General features: G+C 35.6%; 1 pseudogene; it reads right to left on the bottom strand.

The window, feature by feature from the left end:
* Positions 1-1,654: 1,654 nt before the first annotated feature.
* The window catches only part of LOC105507817, a 17,539-nt pseudogene continuing 6,491 nt past the window's right edge, over positions 1,655-12,702 (bottom strand).

The following is a 12,702-nucleotide window of genomic DNA, read 5'->3' as shown; positions in this document are numbered from 1 at the left end:
TAGAGATACTAAGTAAATTGGCCAGGATCCCAGCTAGCAAATGATGTTTGTGTCAATTTGATTTCTTTTTCTCAAAATAGAAAAATTTGAAATTTAAAGTGTACAACTAATCATTTTGTAGAGGGTTTTAAGACTTCAAATTTCACCAGATGGTTACTTTAAATATAGTTTCCCTTGACACTGATGAGGATGCTTATAAGATTAACTAGGATCAGCAATGTTATGAGGTGTTCCCGGGGGTAATTTAATATATATTAGAAATCCATTATAAGGTCACTTGCCACTTAAGGGGCATAATGTTCTTGGTTGCAAGCTGTCTAAAATATAAGAATAGGTGTATCTTTGCATGCAATAAGATGAAATGTCATGTTTATAACAGATTTTTAAATGAAAAATTTATTTTTGCTCAATTTAATTAGCTATTCTGTACTTATTCAGCATTATTGTTTAGTTACATTTTTATTAGTGTCTCCATCAAAACCAGTTACCCAACACATAGAATATAAGATAAACAATTAAGCTATCACTTTATAGTGTGTAGCATAGAGCTTTCCCAGGCAGATATAATTATTTGGCTTTTGTTTTTGTTTTACATTTTTGAAGTATTTTAAAAAATAAAACTTTTTACTTTGGGATATTTGTAGATTTACATGCAACCATAAATAATACAGAGAGATCTCATGTACTTTTCACCCAGTTCTCTTCAATGATAACATATTGCAAAACTATAGTTCAATATCATAGCCAGGACATTAACGTTAATATACTAAAGACACAGAACATTTTCATTGATCCATCATATGTTATACTTCTATAATTTTGTATAATTTTTTTTTTTTTTTTTTTTGAGATGGAGCTGTCGCCCAGCCTGGAGTGCAATGGCAGGATCTCAGCTCACTGCAACCTCCACCTCCCAGGTTCAAGCAATTCTCATGCCTCAGCCTCCTGAGTAGCTCAGACTACAGCCATGCAGCACCATGCCCAGCTAATTTCTGTATTTTTAGTAGAGATGGGATTTCACTATGTTGGCCAGGCTGGTCTGGAGCTCCTGGCCTCAAATGATCTGCCTGCCTCGGCCTCCCAAAGTGCTGGGATTACAGGTATAAGCCACTGCACCCAGCCTATACTTACATAATTTTCATATACCTGTACTACATTTCTATAATTTTGTCATTTCAAGAATGTTATATAAGATGGAATCATACAGAATGTAAACTTTTATGATTGGCTTCTTTTAAACTCATTTTAATTCTCTGAATTGTCATCCAAGTTGTTAAAAATGTATCAGTAGTTCATTCTTTTTTACTCCTGGGTAGTATTCCTTGGTATGGATATACCACAGTTTGTTTAGTCATTTATCCACTGAAGGACATCTGAGTTATTTCCAAAACAGAGTAAAATCTGGTTTCATTCACAGTATAATTTATAGTTTTCCATTTTATTCTTCAGTTCATGATTGATTTTTTTTGTATGAGCTTTTAATTTTTTTATTTTAACAGGATTTGGGTGTGGGGATACTAAATGTAGCAGGGTTCAACAAATTTACATTTTATCAAAATAAGGTTCTTAAATAATATAATGATAACATATACTTTAATTCTTATAGCACAAACCCTCATATTAATTGGTGGTCACAGAAAAATATTGTAATGCTTTAAATAAACGTTTTAAAATACATCAATGGTGCAAGTTTCAAACAAAATGCAGTAATCAAAATATTTAACTGTCCTTTCATCAAGCTTTTACAAACACAGTCTTCGCTGTCTGAGAAAATCAGTTTTAGTTTCTTCATGGTCCTCCATCTGTCTTTTGACATGACACTTGTCCGGTTGTTGAATTTATAATGCAATAGTATTTTAGATCAGTTTCCCTCTCCATATTTCCTCACACCGGATCTCAAATTCTTGTCTTCTTCTCAAAACTCTGCCTGTTTTTTTCTAGCTCAATGTTTTCCAGGAATTACTGGTTGACACTTGGAAACAGGTATTCTGCTTTCAGTGGCTCTTCTGCTTTCTGTTTTCTTTTTTGCACTTTGAAGAGTTCCTACTCTTCTTTCTTTCTTACTAAGGTCTTGTTGCTGGGTTCCATATTTCAACTTAGATAAGAAAAGATTCTTGTGAGACCTTTTTCTTGTATCCAAATTAGCTTCAGTTTCCATTTCAACATCATTATCATTAGGTTTATCTTGAGAAGTTATCATTCTCGTTCTTTTACTTTCTACTACTTTTGCTGCTGCCTTCATTAGAAAGGTTGATGAATCCACCCTGCCAATTTGTGTTTTTTAATTGATGGAGTGAGACCATCTACATTTAATGTAATTATGGGCTTTAGACTGTCATTTTAGTTTTTTTTCTGTTTCTGCTGTTTTCTATTTGTCTGTTTTATTTTTTCTGCTTTCCTATGGGTCACATCAAAATTTTTTAGAATTCCATTTTGACTTATCTTTAGTGTTTTTAAATATCTCTTGGTATAGTTTTTTAGAGGTTGCTCTATGTATTACATTATATGTACATAACTTATCATTGTCTACTAGTGTCATTTTACAAGTTTTAGTAAAGTGTAGAGAAACCTTACCTCCCTTTATGTTTTTTGAAACCCTCTACTATTTATAATTGTCTTAAGTATTTGCTCTACATATGCTTAGAGCCCCAGGAGACAATATTATATAGACAATAGACAATATTATAATTGTTGTTTCATCCATGAAACATAACTTAGAAAACTCAAGAGGAGAGATAGAATATATAGTATTTATATTTTTTACTGACCATATTTCTTTCTTCTGATATTCCAAGGTTTCTTCATTAATTGCTCTTTCTGGTTAGAGAACTTTAGCTATTCTCATACAGTGGGCCTCCTAGTACCACATTCTCTTTTCCTTCATCTGAGAATGGCTTGATACCTGTCATTCCTGAAAGGTATGATTCTCAACATCCAGTAAAAATACCTTAGACTCAATTATATTGAGTAGATATCACTTCACACTCGTATGAGTATAATTTTTAAAAATGAGAAGATTAGTGTCGGTGAGAATGTGGAGAAATTGTAACACTCATACATTACTGGTGGGGATGTGAAATGGTACAGCTGTTACAGGAAATACACTTTTGAGTTAACTCAAAAAGTTAAACATAATTCCCATATAACCCAACAATTCAACTCTCTAGTATATACCCCAAAGAATTGAAAATGGTATTCAAATGTATACTTGTACACAAATGTTCATAGCAGCACTATTCACAATAGCCAAAAAGTGGAAACCTAAATTTCTATCAATAGATGTGTTGTCCACAAATGTGGTATATCTATAAAATAGAATATTATTCAGCCACACAAAAGAATGAAGCACTGGCACATAGTCTAGTGTGGATAAACCTGAAAAATATTATGTTAAGTGAAAGAACCCAGATATAAATATCACAAATGGTATGATTCCATTTACCATAGTCCCCCCTTGTCCACGGTTTTACTTTGTGTGGTGTTAGTTACCTCTAATTAACCATGGTCCAAAAATATTAAATAGAAAATTCTAGAAATAATTCATAAGTTTTAAATTTTGGCACATTCTGAATAGTGTGATGAAATCTCGAGCCATCCCACTTTGTCCCTCCTGGGATGTGAATCATCCCTTTTCCTAGCATATCCATACTGTATATGCTACTTACCCGTTAGTCACTTATTAGCCCTCTTAGTTATCAGATTGAAAAGACTATATGTAGGGTTTGGTACCATCTGCAGTTTTAGGCATCCACTGAGGGTCCTGGGACATGTCCTCTGTGGACAGGGGGGGCTACTGTATATGAAACTTCCAAAATAGGCAAGCCCATAAAGACAGAAAGCAGACCAGTAGTTGCCAGTGGCTGGGGGAAGTCATTCTACTGCTTAATGAGTGTAGGGTTTCCTTTTGAGCATTAAAAATGTCTTGGAACTAAAAGTGATAGTGGCACAACAGTATAGTGAATGTACCAAATATTAATGAATTGTGTACTTTTAAATAGTTAAGGGTTAATTTTATGTTAATTTTTACATCCTTTTTTTTCTTCTAAAAAAAAAAAAAAAAACCAGGATACATGTGCAGAACGTGCAGGTTTGTTACATAGGTATAGGAGTCCCATGGTGGTTTACTGCACCTATTGACCCATTCCTTAAGTTCCCTCCCCTCACCCCCAGCCCCCAACAGGCCCTGGTGTGTGATGTTCTCTTCTCTGTGTCCATGTGTTCTCAATGTTCAACTACCACTTATGAGTAAGACTAGGGGGTGTTTGGTTTTCTGTTCCTGTGTTAGTTTGCTGAGGATGATGGCTTCCAGCTTCATCCATGTCCCTGCAAAGGACATGATCTCATTCCTTTTTATGGCTGCAACATCACTTTTTAAAAAGCTGCTAGAGAAAGCTTCACTTTATGTTGTCTCTGTAGAGTCATCTCTAGCCTGAGTGTGAGCCTGCTTGTGTATGTTCCTTATCCCTTCATCTTGCCCCTCCTCCATCCTCTTCCTCTATCTTCCTTCCTTCTTCCTTTTTCTCTCTCCCTCCCTTTCAGGGCTTTGATAGAAAGTTGCAAGTAGCAGCCTACACACACCAACATTCTGAGTTTTTCCAACAAATTTCAGTACACCTGCAATAGTCTATCTTCCATGTTATTGTGAGATACAGTTGTGCCAGATTTGTTGTGGCTTAATCAGGATAATTTACTTTCCAATCTACCATTTCTGTGCCCTCACCATTGCTGGTCAACCATATATTCTCAGTTTGGTTCTGGTGACACCCCACTTCCAGTATGGTATTTTATATTAGATTTGTTTACTACAACATAAAAAATATAAATGTATTCTTCTTTCACTGAGTCATCGATATAGGACCGATATGGCAGTTTGAAGATGTCAGATTCCTGGGCTTCTACTCTTTTCTTGCACTATCATCGTCAATATGTAACTTCCATCTCACAGTCTATGTTGGCTGTCCTAGATTCTGCCATCACATTTACGTTCTCACCAGTATGCAGAAGAAAGGAAAGGAGAGAGCATTATGTTATTTTCCTTTAAGGCACAAATAGAAGTCGTATACCATTCTGCTCATATCCAGCAGCAAGCAGGGCTGAGAAGTGCAGTTTTTATCTGGATGGATATGCCTAGCTAAAATGTAGGTGTTCTATTCCCAAAGAAAGAGAGATGAATATAGATCTTAATGGATAAGAAGCAATCCTGCCCCAAGGCCTGAGGGTACTACTATTCAATTTATACATTTCTGCTTAATTCCTGTTTTCAAGCCAACAGTTCAGTCCCACTTTCTTCTAGGTGTTGTGTCACACTGTCTGAAACCTTTTTTTTTTCAAATTCTCTAGCCCCAAAATTTCTGGCATAGTACAGGAGAAAGAAGGAATGGCAGAATAATGGCCTGGCCAAGTGGTGGAAAGAGGAAAGATCTTGGAACCCAGTTCTCAGCCTGCGCACTCACCCCCTCCTTCTGGTACTTGATGCCTTCAAGGGTTAATGCTTTCTAGAATTTTCAGGGTGTATTTCTTCTCATCAGGATCTCCCCATCAGGGCAACTTATTCTGGCCTTTTCTGTTGTGCTGAGTCGATTGCTACACCTCCATCTACTTTATGTCATCAGGAAATGTGAACTTTCTTACCCACTGGTAGACCTTTTTTTCTCTTTTCTTTGTCTTTGTGGAATTATACCTTTATGATTCCTTAACTATCATTTCAGTGGAATTTCTGCAAGGAGAAGAAAAAAGCACACAGTCGATTTGCCGTGTTTTCCTAAAAGCTTTATATTTACGATTTTATGTGAAATGTGTTTTGCAACCACACTAGACTTTCTGTTCGTACTGTTTGCCTTATAACTTTATTTTTAGAGGTGGTTAGAGGAAGATAAGCAAAGAAGGCTGATAAATAGTTAACAAGAAAAGAAAAGTCAGGAAAATGTGTCATAGAAGTTGAAAGAAGAAATTATTTCAGAAAGAATAAAATGGTCAGCTGTGTACTGTGCTTCTGAGGGGTCAAATAAGATGAAGACACACTTGTGACCACTGGATTTGACAATGTGAAGTTATTGGTGAATCTGTCAAAAATAATTTCATTGAAGTCATGAAGATCCCTAATGTGGTGATTTGTAGAGATTAGGAGGTGAGGGATTAAAGGCATAAACTATAGGTATCCCTTAGAAGATTTTTTTAAAGGGGCAGAAAAATGGATGATAGTGAAGAAAGGTAGAGAATTATGGATGGGTTCCATTAATCTGTTTTTAATATGGGCAGTGAATAGCATGTGTATGTGCTAATGGGAATGTTTCAATAGAGACGGAGTACTTCATAATATAGAACAGAGAACAGAGTGGATCTAGAATTAGTTTGAGTAAAAGAATAAGATCATCAGAATTTGTGTACTATGATCAGCTGGCAGTCAGGAAGGTGTGCAGATAGATATATCACCTTCTCACACATAATGAGGAACTATTGATTTGTTCACCTGACATTAAACAGATATTATGAACACCTGGGTGTGTGAAGTACTGACTGGGTTAGGCTCTGGGGAAAGGGTAGTAGTTGTCCTCATGGAACTAGCAATTCATTACAATAGAAAGATAATTTAAACTGAATTGGTAAGTATAAAGAAAGATAGGGAAAGTATAGGATGCTGGATGAGCACATAGCAGAAAGGTTCTGGAAGAGGTAACAATAAAGTAGAAATGTGAAGGGTTAGTATGAGCTAGCCAGGTAAAGAGGGAACAATGAACTTGGCAGAAGAAATAGCATATACGAAAGCCCAATAATAAGAGAAACCTTAAAGAAGTTCTGTTTGGCTGAAGCTCAGTAGATAAAAGGGTAATAGCAAGAAAGGAGACCGAAAACACAAGGATCATATCATTGTAACTTTTGTTAAAGTGTTGGCTTTTGCTGTGGCTGGTCATTGAAACATTTTAAACAGGAATTATATCAGATTTTAGAATAAAAACAATTCTGGCTACTGCTTGCAGACTACATCAAAGGAGAGCCAGAAACAAGACCAGTTTGAAAACTGTCAGCTTAATCCATAACCAGTATGGGTTGTCTAAACTAGACATGGGTATAGAGAGAAGTAGGTAGGTTCAGCAGATACACTTGATCCCTGCTGGTGAATTCTGTATTTGCAATTTTGCCTACTCGCTAAAATTTGTTTGTAACCCCCAAATCACCACTCACTATGCTTTCACAGTCATTTGTGGACATGCACAGAGCAGCAAAATATTTGTGTTGTCCAATGTACATGTTCCCAGCTGAGGTTGAACAAGTCAACATCCTGCCTTCTTTTAGTTCTTATCCTGTAAACAAATATCTTTTTCACCTATTACTTATTGCTTTGTTTTTCTCATATCTGCGCTTTTTATTGGTAATTTCACTGTTTAACCTGGCCCTAACCATATTTTTAAAGTACTGTCTATATAGTGTTCCTCAGTGCAAGAAGATCATGATGTACTGTATGGGGCAAGTATGTTTGTTAAGATGAGCTTCTGCTGGGGCACGGTGGCTCATGCCTGTAGTCTTAGCACTTTGAGAGGCCGAGGTGGATGGATTGCCTGAGCTCAGGAGTTCAAGACCAGCCTGGGCCACACGGTGAAACCCTGTCTCTCCTAAAAATACAAAAAAAATAGCCGGCTGTGGCAGTGTACACCTGTAGTCCAAGCTACTCGGGAGGCTGAGGCAGGAGAATTGCTAGAATATGGGAGGCGGAGGTTGCAGTGAGCCAAGATCGCAACACTGCACTCCTGCCTGGGGGACAGAGTGAGACTCCATCTCTAAAATAAAAAAATAAATAAATACAAATAAGCTTCATTATGGTATGAGTTACACTGCTGTTGACCATGAGTTCAATGTTAGTTATGAAAGGTGTGTTTAAACAGAAGCACACTTTCTGTCCTAGACAATAATCTCTTCTCATTATACTCATTAACCTTGAGGGAGGGGGTTTCACCTCACAGTTACGGCTTCAAAAACCACGTATTGCACATATGAAAGTGAACCCAAAGATTATCCTATCCTAAACTGTTCCTGAGATTCATTCATACCCACAAATAGACCTATGAACATGTCCAACTGGATGTCTTTTAGGAACATCTAACAGTGTTGTGTGTTGACTGCTGAAAATCTGTGACCAGAGGCTCACAGGAATATAATCCTGTATTTCCTCTAGGAATGGTGGTTTAGTGTTCACTAATTCAGTGTTCATAGCAACTTTATAGAATATAACTCATGCAAATAATAATCTACTCAATTTGAGTGATAGAATATACTAGACTTAATAGTTCCTTAAATGGAGGTAGTGAGGAATGAGAAATAAAAGATAATTCCCAGGTTTTTGTCTTGTGCAAATGATACTGCCATTTATGAAAAGAGGAAGAGCAGTTTTGGGGGAGGCAGCAGCCATAGGGACTAGAGATAATAAATGTAGTTTTTGACATGTTGAGTTAGATGTTCCTGAAAGACATCCAATTGGACATGTCCATAGCTTCATTTGTTGTATGAATCTCAGGAACAGTTTAGAATAGGATGATCTTTTGGGTTCACTTTCATATGTGCAATACATGTTTTTTGAAGCCAGGAATGTGAGATGAGACCCCCTAACCCAAGGTTAGGGTATAAAATGAGAAGAGATTATGGTCTAGGACAGAATTTTGAGAAATGTCAATAAAGAGATAGCTAAAGGAAGAGAGCATGCAAGGATACTAGAAGTCGAATAGAGAGAGAAAAATCAAGAAAGTATACATTATTAAAGCCAGGAGAAAAGACCATTTCATGAAGGAAGGTGTTTGTATTATCAAATGTATGTTATCAAGAGATTAAGGACTAAAATGTATTCATTGGATTTAGTGAAAAGTACATTTGTAGATCTTTCTGAGGATAGTCTCATGAAGTGATGATGGAAACCTGATTTTACTGGATTGAGTAGACTATGAAAAAGATAAATCGGATTTGAAATTAATCTAGATGCTTTTTCTTTAGTTTCTAAGTTTTCTGTTCAACCTGTGCATTATCATTGATATTTGGTTAATTACATATAAGCAGGATATATAGGCATTTTTTCTTGATTATTTTCCAAGGATAACCACTAAATCACACTGTTTATGGAGCTTTCCATTTTACTCTGTGGGAATAACACTATATATTCCATCTCTGCAGAAATAGAAAGATTCCCAATGATTTTTATGCTTTTTTTTTTTTTTTTTTTTTTTTTAATGGAGTCTTGCTCTGTCACCCAGGCTGGAGTGCAGTGGCCGATCTCGGCTCACTGCAAGCTCTGCCTCCCAGGTTCATGCCATTCTCCTGCTTCAGCCTCCCGAGCAGCTGGGACTACAGGCACCCACCACCACACCCGGCTAATTTTTTGTATTTTTTTTGTTAGCAGAGATGGGGTTTCACTGTGTTAGCCAGGATGGTCTCCATCTCCTGACCTCATGATGCACCCGCCTCGGCCTCCCAAAGTGCTGGGATTATAGGCATGAGCTACTGTGTCCGGCCTAATTAACTGGTTTTTTTAAAAGCAAAGATCTTACTCTGTTGCCCAGGCTGGAGTCTAGTGGTGTGATCATAGCTCAATGCAGCCTCAAACTCCTGGATTCAAGTGATCCTCCTACCTCAACTTCCCAAGTAGCTAGGACTACAGATGCACACCACCATGCCTGGTTGATTTTTTTTTTTTTAATTTTTTGTAGCGATAGATCTGCATCTCTCTGTTGCCCAGGCTGGTCTTGAACTCCTGACCTCAAGTGATCCTCTCACCTCAGCCTCCCATAGTACTGGGATTACCGGCATGAGTCACCATGCCCAGCAATGAACTTAATTTTGAAATACCTTTGCTACTTTTAATATTCAGTACTCAGGCTGAAATCTCAGTTCTATGCTCTTTCTTTCTCTGCTAACTATAAAAGTTTAGAATAGCTTAATATATTATACACTTTTGGTCAGTGAATATTTTGTTTATAGAGTATACAGGAGTTTTTAAAAAAATGAAATCGAATTAGCAGTTGAACACTCACATTTCAAGAACAAAGTGAAAAATAGTGATAAGTAGGAACGTGATTAATATTTTTATATTTACAAATAAGTTTTAGTGAGAATAACATTGATTTTATGCAGCTATTCTTTTTAACTTTTAATGTGCAATAATAGTAGACTTACAAAAATAGTATGAAGAATTCTGTATACACTTCACCCAGATTCTCAAAATATTAACGTTTTACCACTTCGCTTTACCATTCTTTCTTTTCTCTGAAACATTTTGAAGATTTTAAGTTGTACACATGATGCTCCTTAACCTCTAAACACTTCAGAGTTTTTTCCCTAAAAATAAGGAAATTCTCTCGTGTAATCTCAATGCATTCATCAAATCAGGAAATTAACATTGATCTAGTACTATTGTCTAGTATATAAGCCTGTGCTGTTCAGTCTGGTAGATACTGAATATGTGGCTATTTAAATAAATTAAATATATTAGAAATTCAGTTTCTCATTTCCGGCACTCAGCAGTCCAGTGGTTATTGTATCAGAGAACATAGATCTAGAACACTTCCATCACTGCAGAAAGTTGTATTAGTAATGCTCTAGACATTCAAATGTTGCTAGTTGTCCCATTCATGTCTTTTGTAGTAAACAAAAGATGATTTTTTTTTCCTGTTTCAGGAATGATTGTACAATCAAGTGACATTTGGATTTCATGTCTTTTTAGTGTTGTTTAATCTGAAATTGTTTTCAGAATTAATTTATCTTTCAGGTCCTTAACATTTTTCAAGAGTAATAGGTCTGTTATTTTATAAAATGTGCCTCATTTGGAGTTTGGTGTTTCCTTCAGGTTAGTATCAGATATTGGATATTCAGGAATAATACTACAGAAATGTATTTGTGTCTTTTTCTCAGTGCATCATATTTGAGGGCCCATTATATCAATTTTTCTTGTTACTGGTAATGTTAACATTGATATATCAGGTTCATTGATCGATTTCCATTGTAAAGTTGGAGAAGCTTTTTTTTTTTATTTTAAAAAAGTTCGTTTACCAATTTTAACAAGTGAGAAAAAATGTCTGACTCTAATACTTGATGACATAAGCATCATGTTTAAGTAGAAAACACAACAATAAAAAAAGCAATTATCACAGATAATATTGCACAGCCTCAGTTGTTTCCTTCAAATTTGCTTTATGTAATTGGGTGGATATAAATTAATAAACAGAAATTTAAGCAAGATACATGTAACAGTTTAACAGAACCTCATACTCTAATTTTTCCATTTTTCTCAAATTCATCTTTAAGTCTTTCCATCATGGGGCTCATAAGGAAATTTAACCAACATATGGATACTACAGTTGAATGTCAAATCTTTACAGAGTACTTAAGAGATATTAAATTCCTCTATATTGCAACTATGAAGAAACTTCATGACACTCTGTTTTGCATGTAGAAAAATGTTAGAGTCCAATATTCAGCTCAACATAAAATAATAAGCATTTCTGATTTCTTTGTTAGGTTGAGACCACTCTTCCTTTTTCTAATGAATGATTTTTTTTTTACTGTTATGTCATTGAGGTGAACAAGTAGGTCACCATTTAGTACATATGAAAATAAACACATGTTAAATGGATAAAACATTGCTACTACATCTTTACCTCTAACACTTCAGAAGCCTAGAGATTTAAGGTATTCTTACATTAACTGGAAGAAAAAAATGGAGAAATTCCTCCTTTTTTGAGATCACAACTATGAAGTCATGTGGTTATACAAATTCTACATGTGTGTGCAAAATGTGAAACACACTTATCTTTATTCTACCTGCTTCATTTTGTCAGTCAGCTAGCAGGATGTAATAGATACCTTTCCAAGAAACAGGGACTGAGATGTGATTTATGTAACGTCAATAACCCCAGCAATACAGTAATGAGGGATGCAGTATCCTTTTACTATGGTTCAAGACAAGAGGCAAAGAGGTCACAGGAAACAGAATAAATCAAAATTGTTACAGCTGAGTAACTTTCTCATGAGGTCTCACCATGGTGCCACCTTAATTTTTCATAAACATGGTGGCATAATTCAATCTCAATAAATCAGAATTCTTAATATTTAAAATTTACCTTGACTTTCAATTATCACCACATTAACAACCAAAATAATTAGAAAAAACACATAGGAAAGTGTAACATTAAACCCTACTTTAATAGAGGTGGTTTATTGATACTTTTTTTTTTTATAGAAAAGGGATAGTGCATGTCAGTTTGCTTACAAGCTAGGAGATCACTTTGAATTCTGCATTTCCTGACTGCAAGCAGAATGTATCACTTATAACAGGTTATAAATAAACTGGTTTTCAAGCATAGAACTAATCCCAACGATAATAATACACTATTTAAAAAGACCTAAGGCAATGAATTCCATTTCTAATGGAAAAAAAGAACTGTGCGAATAAGCTTAAAACTTTTTTTGTGTGTGCCAGTGTTATAAAACATAGCTTTTAATAAAACCTTGACCCAAATGCCAGTAACATCAGAAAAGAATTTGGGTGGGGAGGAGGAAGAGAAGAAAGTTATTTCTTTTTTTTTTTTATACTCTAAGTTCTAGGGTACATGTGCACAATATGCAGGTTTGATACATATGTATACATGTGCCATGTTGGTGTGCTGCACCCATTAACTCATCATTTACATTAGGTATATCTCCTAATGCTATCCCTCGCCCCTA

The sequence above is a fragment of the Colobus angolensis genome, unplaced genomic scaffold (assembly GCF_000951035.1).
Source record: "Colobus angolensis palliatus isolate OR3802 unplaced genomic scaffold, Cang.pa_1.0 Scaffold153, whole genome shotgun sequence".
Lineage (NCBI taxonomy): Eukaryota > Metazoa > Chordata > Mammalia > Primates > Cercopithecidae > Colobus > Colobus angolensis.
This window is presented reverse-complemented; position numbering and strand designations above follow the sequence as displayed.